General features: G+C 42.7%; 1 long non-coding RNA gene across 1 annotated transcript in view; it reads left to right on the plus strand.

The window, feature by feature from the left end:
- LOC311582221 overlaps window positions 1–9,828 on the plus strand; it is a 67,676-nt gene extending 57,848 nt beyond the window's left edge. Inside the window, exons 2-3 of the long non-coding RNA XR_014774038.1 lie at window positions 7,674–7,797; window positions 9,674–9,828. This is a non-coding gene — a long non-coding RNA (uncharacterized lncRNA). The remainder of the gene's footprint in view (window positions 1–7,673; window positions 7,798–9,673) is intronic.
- The last annotated feature ends 2,261 nt before the right edge of the window (window positions 9,829–12,089 follow it).

A 12,089-nucleotide genomic window follows, 5' to 3' on the forward strand; every position in this document is an offset into this window, starting at 1 on the left:
GGATGTGCATGTGGAAATGGGGCTTCATCCCTTTGTCTTTTCTAAGTTTTTGTTCATCTTGTTAATTAAGACAGCGCACAGAACGAGGATAATCTGTCCAGCTGGTCAGGCTGAAGTCTGTCTATGTCATCTCTGTGCTCGGACTATGGCTATGCACCATCACGCCTGCTTTTGTGATGTTCGTTTGGTTGTTTTTGCTGTTTACATGGATTCTGTAGATCATATGTGAGTCCCTGTGATTGCACAGCAGGTACTTATTGGTTGAGCATTCCCCCTAAATAAGATAAAGGAAGGTATGTATGAATAAGGAAAGCTGGCATAGTCAAAGTGACAGTTATTTGTTGCACTACAGTCTTGTTATGGGTTAGGTATGAATTAATTTCCACTGTCTCGTATATCTGAGCAGTTCGTACTCATTAGGTGGCACTGTTTTGAGAGATTGTATAATCTTGTGGTCATGAGGCTTAGCTGACAGACATAGGTGTGAGGGAACATAGGCTTAGGGATCATGGATGCTATTGATCTTGATTCTAGCTAACTCCCTCTCTGATTTATGGTCCTCCAGAGTAGAGCAGACCATGGAGTATCAAACAGCCACGCTGTCCCCACAATGAAGTAGAAGCATGTCTTTCATTCCCTCAAGCCATGAGCCACAAATCTGCCTTTCATTCCCTCAAGCCATGAGCCACAAATCTTTCTTCCCCTATTTGTTGTCAAGTAGTAATGAGAAAAGAAACTAACACAAGACTCAAGACAATTCTTATTAAAAACCTCTGCAAGATTTGTTATAACCATAAGCAAGTTTATTCTAAAATGTTTTGAAGGAATTGGAACTGGAATGCATGGAGTGATTTTTTTAAGGGGACAGGGAGTCATGAGCCTACCTAACCTGTTTCCTGACTTTACTAAGTGGGGCTGTGAGGGTCTTTGAGGAGATACATACACATAAATTTGAACACTTTTGAGAGTCCAGTAAGAGGCCCGCAGAAGTATGCTTTGTGGATTTTCCACAAATGTGCAAGAAGAACTCAAAGGAAAAAAATGACTATTTGTTTGACAAATGATATTAAAGAAATTGCCTATCTGTAAGACAAAAATGAACTTTGATCTAAGAATCATTTACTTGTCTATCACTGCAATGAAATACCTGGAAAAAGCAACTCAAGGGAGGCTTTATTTTGGCTTACAGTTACAGAGGATGGAATCTGTTATAGCAGAGGCTGAATGGAAGCAGGATCAGGCAACAACTGGTCATATTGTGTCCATGATCAAGAAACACAAAGGCATGAATGCCAGTGCTGAGCTTGCTTTCTTTGTAGTCACACCGGATTCCAGCCAATGGAAGGTACCACACACATTAAGTGTGAGTCTTCCCACTGAAATTAGCCAAATATAGATAATCCCTCAGTGACATGCCCAGAAGACTGTTTCAATGGTGATTCTAAATCATATTATGTTGACAATCAAGACTATCAGAACAGTTTTCATCACCTTCCACACTGAAATATTCTTCCAGGAGTGAAAAGAGTGTCTCATGAAACTCAGGAAATGTACAACTCACAATTGTCAGAAATTTCCTGAAACATACAAGATTCACAAGGCCCCTGTCCACGGCTTTAAAAGCAGCAAATTACAACTGGAGGTGGGAGACTGTGGCTGACCAGACTTCCTCTAGGAGGGTTTCTGACCCTGTGAGCCTCATGCAGGTTGTACTGAGAGCTCCAGAGTTTCACTGTCTAAGATTCATCATTCAGACTAGGGTGGGTTTTTGTCATGGAGATGCCTTTGAGTCATCCATGTTCGTGAAAGTTTGCCAGGTTAGGCTTTGGTGGAATCTGCTTTAAAATGTCATCAATTCTCTATCTGGGCTGTGTGTGTGTGTATGGGGGGGGGGGAACAGATGTTTGTTGACATCTCTGCAGGAAAATTGAGATATAATGTCCCTAATCTCACATCTTATGTGAAAATAAACTCAAAACAAATCCCGAGCCTCATGTAAATTGTAAAAATATAAAGCTATGGTAAAGCCAAGAGACAACTTTGAAATTTAAGAGCTCCTGGTACAGTTCTGAAAATAGCAATAGCATGTAATTCAAAATGAAACCCTTTTACTTTGTGAAGAAAAGCTCCACGAAAAGACAACACATAGAGTAAGGAAAAAGTTGTTGACAAAGCATATGCCCACTAAAGAACTACTGTTTAAAATATAGAGAATTCTCAAAAATCAACGAGGAAGAACACACCCAAATAATCTAGTCATAAAACAAGCAACATAAGAGATTATGTAAATTATAAAGTTCAACATTGTTATTAGAGAAATGCCAGTGAAAAACAGTGCAGGAGCCCTACACGCTTGTCAGGATATTTGAATATTAAATAGTGATAGAAAGAAACGCTGGCCAGAGTGTAGAGACCCCGGGTCACCTGTATTGCTCACAAGAACACAGCAACTGCACAGTGTCTTGGTTCCTGTATTACTCACTTTTCCATTGCTGTGACAAAAGGTCACTTCCAAGGCAACCGACAAAAGAAATCAGTTATTGGGCTTAAGGTATCTGACAGGGTCAAGATACAGTGACAGGAACAGCTGAGAGCTCACATCTTGATCATGAAGTAAGAGAAGGGAAGAACACACTGGGAATTGTCGGAATTTTCTGGAACTTCCAAGTTGGCCTCCACTGACACACCCCTTCCATCAGGCCATCACTCCTATCTCTAAAGAGCTACCAATGGGTCACTCAGCATTCAAATGCCCGAGACTTATATTGGTCATCTCATCCAAACCACTATAGTTCCTTCAAGTGACAAGAGCACATTAAGGGATACAGGAAGATTTGGGTCTCACAGTTCCAGGTTCCAGTCCTCCATGGCAGGGAAGTCATAGTGTCAGAGCTTGAGGATGCTGAAGTCAAGCAAAGGATGAGGAGGACTTGCCTATGCTCTGCTTCCTGTACTTTTTTTTTTTTTTGATAATCCAGGGTACCCAGCCAAAGGACCAGTCCCACTCCTACTGGAGGTGTATCTTCCAACATCTTTTGATTTGACCAATACAATCCCACATATCTCAGACAATTCAGAGTCTGTCGAGTTGATAATCAACACTAACCACCACATACAATTTCTTTAAAAACTTTATTCAGATTACATCTCGATTGTTGTCCCCTCACTTGTATCTTCCTGTTCCCCCCTACCTTCCTCTTTCACTCTCTCCCATCCCCTTAGGCCTGTGACAGAAGGGGACCTCCTTCCCCACAATATGACCACAGCCTATCAGGTCTTATCCTGGAAGCTTGCTTATCCTTCTTCTGAGTGCCACCAGGCCTCCCTTCCAATGGGAAGTGGTCAAATAGGGGGCACCAGAGTTCATATCAGAGCCAGTCCCTGCTCTCCACACAACTGTGAAGAATGTGCTGTTCATTGTCTAGATCTGAATAGGGGGTCTAGGTTTACTGCATGCATTGTCCTTGGTTGGTACAGCAGTTTGTGCAGGCCCCCTGGGTCCAGATCTGCCAGCCTTGATGGTCTTCTTGTAGGGTTTCAGGACTCACTGGGTCCTTCTATTTCCCCATTCTACCATACCTCTATCACCTGGAGTCCCAATAGCAAGACATACAAGTTCTTAAGATGCTAAACACCAAGGACCTGTGATAGATGCCTACTCTCGTTACCTTATTTAGAACAGCCCAATAGTAGAAAGAGCCCCTTTCCCCTCATTTGTGTGAATGATGAGACCATGGCACATCAATGCTCAGAAATTCTAGTCAGTGATAAGAAGCAGCCAGTGCCTATGTTCATCCAACAACTTGACTAATCCTTAGCAAATTACGCCAGCTGGAGCAGCTCTAGTTCCAAATGTTACATACGCTACAATTCTAGAAATAGAATGTCCTCAAAATTAGAAAAGTTTAGAACTTAGATATTAATGGTTGCCAAAGACTAAAGATAGGTTGAGGGAGGGAAGGAAGACTCTGTGAGTAACTTAAGGGGATCTGTGGAGGAAGGGGGATGCTCTGGGTCTTGAGTGCACCAATATCAGAATCCTGGCTTGTGATATTATCCTCAAAATAGTACCACGGGGGTGGGTGCAGTTCTATAAAGATATGATACATTTTAATATCATTCATGACAACGTACTGCTGTGCATGAACAATCCCTACTCTGTGGATAATACATTCTGGATGAAATTAGATGTTAGAAACTCCAAGCATCTATCACTATGTTGATAGCATCTAGGTTTTCTATCACTGAAAAACATTGATGGGCTATACAAACAGTCTAGACATAGGTTGGGATAAGGAAAAAGGAAATTTATTCTCAACCTTAGGTATACAGTGGGCCTTGGCATTCAGCTTTCAGATTTCTAGGGACAAAGTCCATACTATCCACCAGCACCTTTAAGAGACATCCATGAGGAGAATGGCTTCAATCCTCACAGCTGTAGCCAGAACGCTCCACACTTGGTGGTTGATGGGACTGCTGCCTGTGCCCATTGGATTGATGTCCTAGTTTCCCTTCTGTTCCTGTGGCAAATGTCCTGACTAGCAGAAACCTAGGGAAGAGAGGATTTGCTTCAGCTCCGAGTTGCTGGTTACAACTCATTACTGTGGGGGAGTCAAGGTAGCAGGGACTTGAGTGATATTATTTTAAGTCACTAACTTCTTGGGGTGGTGTGTGCCTCCAGCAAAAGTAGACCGAAACCCTTTTACAGCGGGAGCTCACCATCCAGCTAAGTTGACTAACCATCAATCTCCAGAGGTCCACCTGTCGCTGTGTCCCCAGCAGGCTGGGGTTACAGGCAGAACTGCCACACCAGTTGTTTACTGAACATTGGGGATTTGAACTCAGGTCCTGGTCCTTGATCAGCGAGCCATTTCCTCGGTCTCAGGCTCTGCTTATCTCGATGCTGCAAACACCTCCTAAGGGAAACAGGTATTTCTCATACTTTCAAGTGGACTCTGACAGCTGTAAATGCCAGCTGTGTCCCACTGCCAGTGATGAGATGTTCACCCGCACGCTGACAATTCTGTTTTCTATTGATTTTCTTGTAGAGGAATTTTGGTCACAGCCCACATTGCCCATAAAGCTTTTATGTCATCATTAATACTGTAGCATCCTAGAGACTTGGCTTTATTTAGTGCTCTTTTATGTGCTGAATGGAGCTGCGGGCTGCCCAGCCTCCCAGGAAGCCACAGTGAGTCAGGAGGGTTCGTATCCCTCACAGCTTCTCCCTCTTTTCTCTAGAACACACTCTCCCATCCATTTCTCCACTTTCTGTATCTTTTGCATATTCACATTACTGGATTTTTGCTCCTTGCACTAGATTCCAGTTTTATCTTGAGGACGGGGATTGCGTTGTGTTCTTTGTTTTCTACTCTGCAGGATTATAGTCACGGCAGATTAAAGAGAGCCAGAGTGCTGGCTGCTTGGAGGATTGTGTTCAATTCAACTCATTCATTTAGGAAATGACTGTGTACTTTTTATCAACCTATAGGTAGTAAGGAAACATTTTTTTTTTTACGGAATAATGAATAAGATCAATATGGCCTATTCCTCCCACTTACTAAAACCCAATTACAAGGCATCAGTATTCTATGTGAGAAAAAAGTCCAAGTCGGAGGCTTGAGAGATGCCCCAGCACATAAAGTGCTTGCCACATAAGTGTGAAAAGTGGATCTTGCATGCCTAGCACTCAAGCATGCTTCATCTCTTACTTTGTAGCCTCCTGCCCTGCAGCTCTCTGCTTATGCACTTCCGACTCCCTGTGTGCAGGCCAGCATCTGAAGCATGTGCAACCTGTTGCAACTTCTAGCTGAGGATTGCCTCCCTACGCCTACACATGTAAACTTGACCAAAAGTTTATATAAAAGTGAATAGCAGCCTAACTAGATGCTCAACAGCCCCGTCCTCCTCTGTGTCAAGGAGCCGAGTCTTAACCAGTCATCGCGGCCAGCTGTTCGGACCCTGATTAAGGGAGACAGGCTTGGCAACCAGCTGTGCTACCTCTGTAGCCCACATCTGTCTTCGGTGTGTCTGTCTTCCTTCTGTTTGGCTATAGGTAAAATGTGCCTTGGTGGTGGTGTTGAGCATTTGGAATCAGCTTCGGTCCCTCCTGATGTTGAGTCCAAACAACTAGACTTGCCATGGGGTTTCTCTCTTAACAGGAGTTACCTACTTCTGGGAGCAATCCTTTCTCTATATATTTCCACTCTGAATCCAATGCCTTCCCCAAACACCCAATGACACTGCCATTCTTCTTGTTTTTTTTTATGATGGCCTGGTTTAGATATACACCCATGTTAAGGATTTCATAGTAGTAGTATATTTGCCGTAACTGGAATTCCAGGAAGTAAAGATGGCCCAATAAGGCACATTATTAAGCCTCATGATACTGGGCATTTGAAGATAAACCCCAAAGAGAGTTGTGAGCAACATACACATATGGATTTTCCTGGCCCAGGAGCCAGGAATCTGGAGTGAATATGCAATAAATCCTAATGTTCATTGCTTCATTATCATTCCTTGCACTGAAGATAGAGTCACCTTATGAAGGTCTGGAAAAAAGCCTCTAGGCACAGAAATACAGATTTGGCAGATGGAGTCTGCTGCCTTCACTAGAATTATTGAAGTCTAGTGAAAACGAAGGGATCACAGACTGAATCCTCCTCAACTTACCACACAGGGAACATCTATCTATCTATCTATCTATCTATCTATCTATCTATCTATCTATCTATCTTTTTTCTTTCTTTCTTTCCATCTATCATATATCTATCCATCCATCTATCATCCACTGCCAGGGACCAAACGGCCTGAGGCAGACCTCCACCCATTCAGCATTTGCAGCAAACATCCTGCTGGGCCACTCATTAGGTATGCAAGGCATCCGGCTTAACCCTGAGAAGACAGCGATCTGATCCTAAGATAACCACAGAGACATCCTGCTTTGTCTCACCTGGAAGACCCCTCCCCTTGCAAATGTTCCCGGGGGCTCACCCCCAGAAGATTTTGTACTTTTCCACTACTCTCCTTGCGTACCCCCGCCCTCCCTAAAGCAGGTTTTAAAAAGCCTGCCATTACCCTCAATAAACGGCTCTTGACAAGCAACTGTTCGCTTGAGCTCTACGTCTCTCTCGCCCATTTCTTTAAATACAGGTTGCGACCCCCCTCGGCCCCCCAATAACTGACCAGCTGGACTGGTCGGTGGACTAGTTACATGGACTAGTTATCGTTACATGGACTAGTTAAATCCACCAACCACCAGCCCCTCCCACTAATTTACCTGTCTACCTATTCAGCATTTATCTCTGTTATATTACCTTATGTGTCTATTACCTAATATTAACTTCATTTCTATCTACCAATCATTTATCTCTCATGTATCTGACACAGGCTTTGCGTGTAGCTGGACCTTTCTCTGACCAGATGCACCATGGTAGAAACCAGGAAGAGGCAGAAATAATGACTATAAGATTGGTCAGTTCTCTAAACTGTCATGGGCTGAGTTGAGTCTAAGGAGGTCCTATATGCACTGTGCACGTCCCTCAGCCTAGGGGGAAAATGATCATGTGCTGATATGTTGCTTACACACTCAATCAGTGATGGCTGAATCCACCTATATCATATTTGATTCTGGTTTTGTTGGTTGTTATGCTTGACTGTCTGCTATCTGTTAGTTCCTAGCTAATGTTGCTGCTTGAAGACTATATGGGTTGTCCAGACTGTGCTACTGTGGGAAAGGATACAGAAGGCCCCTTCCTTGGAAAATCTCAACAAACTCAAGTATTTCCTCTTGGACTGGTAAGGTTTTGGGGAATGTTGAGTTACAGACTCTCTAGGTTCTTTCTCTCTTCTCTTCTCTTCTCTTCTCTTCTCTTCTCTTCTCTTCTCTTCTCTGCTCTGCTCTTCTCTTCTCTTCTCCTCTTCTTCCTCCTTCTTCTTCCTTCTCTTCCTCCCCTTCTTCTTCTTCTTCTTCTTTTTCTTTCTCTCTCTCTCTCTCTCTCTCTCTCTCTCTCTCTCTCTCTCCCCCCTCCCTCTCCCTCTCTCATCTTTTTCAGAAATCCCTACCACCTGTAGCTCTCTGAGACAGATTTGATAAGTGAAACTTGTGGCCTAGCTCCTCCTTTTCTCTAGCTGCAAGCCAGCTTTCTGATTGCCTTGTCAACTAGACATGAGCTGGGGTCATCTGGGAAGAAGAAATATTAATTGGAGAAAGCCTGTAGATGAGTCTTTAGGGAATTTTCTTCACTAGTTATTGCTGTGGGAGGCCCAAACCTACTGTGGGCGGTGCCAAGCCCAGACTGGTGGTTGTCCTGGATACTCTAAGAAAACATGTTGAGCATGAGAAGAGCACTTCACCATGGCTTCTGCCTCAGTTCCTGCTTCCCTCAGTGATGGACTATTACCTGGAAGAATAAGGAAAATAAACTCCTTTTCCTCCAAGATGCCTTTGGTTATGGTGCTCTACCACAGCAATAGAAACTCGAATGAAGACACCAGCTCAGCACTCTCCCTCCATGTTTAAGCCCAAGACAATGGAATTATATAGCTTAACCCTTATTTAGGGCCTTCTTCTATGGCTTCCAGTATATAGGCTAGGTCACATGGTATGGACCCTCCCTCTGATCCTGAAAGCAAACCTATAACTGTCATAAAATACTGTTGATGTTTGGAAACTAAAGGGTTTAAACCCTTTCAGTGCCCTTTTATGGTTCCCTTTTGTATCGTGTTGCTACAAACTTCCTAATAAAGCTTTTTCTAGAGGATAATTCATCTCAGTTTTCTTTCTACTGAACCTGTAATACTAGCTAATATTTAAAACAGAGAGCAGTGCACTATGACCTGTGACTTGGTGGTGGCCAAAATCCTGAGATTTCTGTGGGACAAAAGGTGGCAGCAGGCAGGGGTGGTGTGGAGGTGGAGGTGGAAGGCGGGGAGTGGTCGTATTCTTTCTACAGTTATTTACTTAATCAATTTCAAAGTATAGAAGCACAGAAAGATACTGGAATTAACTTAGCAGGTACAGAAAGATGAAGACAAGAAATGGCTCAGTGTATATAGGTTACTACCCAGACCTCAAATACTACAGGATGAGTGCCTGCAAGAGCAGCTGCAGCAGGGTGGACTAGCCCTCAGAGAGCAGATGGAACAGCAAGCCTCCAGCACCCCTCAGTACTGTCAGAGGACCAGGACAATAATGTGAAAAAAAGGCCTATTTTCCTATGAGCCAAGTATCACCTTAATGGCCACAGCTGAGCTTCTGTTTTTGATCAGTGTTATGGGTACAGCTCTAGCCATGTATGGCCCTTTGTGGCTAGAGTCGGCCATCATAGATATAAATTTTAGGGGACTCTGGGAGACAGAATAAGCATCTTCTAGCAGTCATTGGTGGGTATGTAAACTTATTGGGCATTCCTATAAAACTTTGTCTTTTATGTAAGTCTCTCTTAAAATAAGCACTTCATCTCATAACTTGATTCTAGTGTCAACATCCAGGATCATCCAATAAACAATGTCACAAAATCATGGTTAATTTGGGGGTGGGGAGAAGGTCTATAAAGTGGGTAATAGGCTTTCTGTGCAAGTATGAGGAACTGAGTTCAATTTTCAGCATCCATATGAACCTGGGTATGAATGGCCACATGTCTGTAACCTCAGCATTGCGTGCTCCCTCCAGGTTCAGTCTATGGCCATGTCACAGTGAACTAAGGTAGAGCCTGATGACTGAGCAGGACAACTGGCCTCCTTCTCTGATGTCCACATCTGGCACTAGCACCTGCGTTCATACACATGCATGTATACCAGATGGACACATACACTGTCTCACATACAAAATAAGTAAGTAAAAATATGTGTATTAAACTGTAGAAGATGAGTATGTTCTTCATAAAAAATAAAGCAGGTCACAATGTTGTTCTTAAAATTATTCTAGATCTTAAATTTGCAATATCCATATCTTGGAAGGAATCCAAAAATGCTAATGGTTACTCAGGCAGGTTGAGCCATATTTTATTTTTCTTTATATTTGGCATATTTAGATACTTTGTACATCCATTACTTATGTAATACTATCATAGAAATTTTTCTAAAGCAGAAAATTTGAGCTTTGTGTAGTGACAAATTAGAAACAGAAAGGCTTTCCCACAAACTATAGCTGTTTTAAATATTGTATTTCTCCTGAGCTCTGAGTCATTAGTGTGTCATGTTGGAGAGCTAAGGCTGTAGCTCAGAAAAGGCAGAAATAACATTTTACCACATCTTGCAAGAGAATTCTAACCACTCACACAAGTTTTTATTTAATGGAGATATGATCATGTCCCTTATCATCTTAGTCACTTGGAGATTTATAACAAAATGGCAGAGATTGCATATCATGTCGCATAGCTCTGGATGTGGAAGCCTACGTTCAAGGTTGGCTTTTATGAGGGCCTTGGGCTTCTGAATGTAAGAGGACAACTTCTTGTGCCCGCTATGGCGTAAAGTATCTGAGAATACTCCCTGGCACCTTTTCTCTACGCAAGATAATTCCACTCAGGACCCACTTACCTTCACTGGTGCCACCTCCTAACACTATACTACACCTACACGCTATATACTATGTATTATATACACTGGGGGATGATATGGTTCCAACATATAAATTTGGGGGATACATGTCCAATCCATCACTGGCAAAATACCAGACAGACACGACTTAAAGGACTGATTTATCTGGTCTCACAGGTTTAAGTTATCAGTCCATCATCAGAGAAGCCATAGTAGAATTCATGGTGGCACGACCAGGAAGTATGGAGCAATTCGGGCTAGGCTATAACTTCCAAAGGCCTCCTGGTGACCCACGTTTACCAGCTGGGTTCCAGCCTCTAAAGGTTTCTCAGCCTCCTCAAATAGTGCTACCAGATAGAGAATACACACCTGATCCTAGGGCTAGGGAGAAGGCCGGTGCTGTTGCACCTGGGTTTGGATTCCCTGTGCTAATGCAAAGAGCCAGGCATGGCATCCTGCATCTGTAACCTCAGCACTAACAGGCACAAATAGGAGGACAGCTAGGGCTTGCTGTCCAAGTAACATAGGATCAGAGAGGTCTAAATTTGGTGAGAGACACTATCTCAGTATAGCAACAAAGACAACATATATCAACCAGTGTCCTCCACAGATGTACATATTTACAGAGAAACACACACACACACATACACACACACACACACACACACACACACACACACACACACACACAAAATCAGCTTGATACAGCCTAAATTCATTTGAAAAGAAAGCCTCAGCTGAAGACTCATATAGATCTGTGGGCACACCTTTCAGGGATTGTTATAATTATTAATTGATGCAGCAGGGTCCAGACCACTGCAGGTAGCACTGTCCCTGGACAGGTTGCCCTGAGATATACAGGAAGTAAGCAAGTGACCCAGAGAGCAAGCCAGCTCTTGAATAATTTCTGACTCGAGTTCCCGTCCCATCTTCTCTCAGTGATGGACTGTTACCAGGAATTTTAAGATGAAATAAACCTAATTTTCCCCCAAGTTGCCTTTAGAGGGGTTTATATTAATGGAATGAAACTAGGACAAAAGCTCTTTGAGGAACATTTCAGATTCAAACCATGATAAATCGCCACACTTATTTTATAAAAATACAATATTAATTACTAAAACATAGCAGAATGACTGAACATGCTATACTGCATTCGTTACTATAGCATGTATTAGTCAATGTGGGCTGAAAGGATCTGTTAATCAAAGCAAACAATAATATGAAAGACTTATAGCAAAGATATCTATGTACCACCCTGGCTATCTTCCTAACCTGACCAAAAGTGTACACACTGAGATGTAAGATAGCTTTTCTGATTGATTTTCTGAAACTAAAGAATTATTGACCACATGTCCATGTTGGTAAAGCTGTGGGCCTTCTGTTTTCTTCCCACTGCTGTCATAATAGATGCCATGGACTTGTACTTGGTCTGCCTTCTAATGCATACATGCCAGAGAGTGGAGGCTTAAAGAAGCAGGCTGGGTGAAGGGTGTAGCTCTTGCTAGAATGCTATGCATAGTGAATTAGTTACTTTCCTGTTATTATGA

This window comes from Acomys minous (genome assembly GCF_964271855.1).
Source record: "Acomys minous genome assembly, chromosome: 13".
In the NCBI taxonomy this organism is placed as follows: Eukaryota; Metazoa; Chordata; class Mammalia; order Rodentia; family Muridae; genus Acomys; species Acomys minous.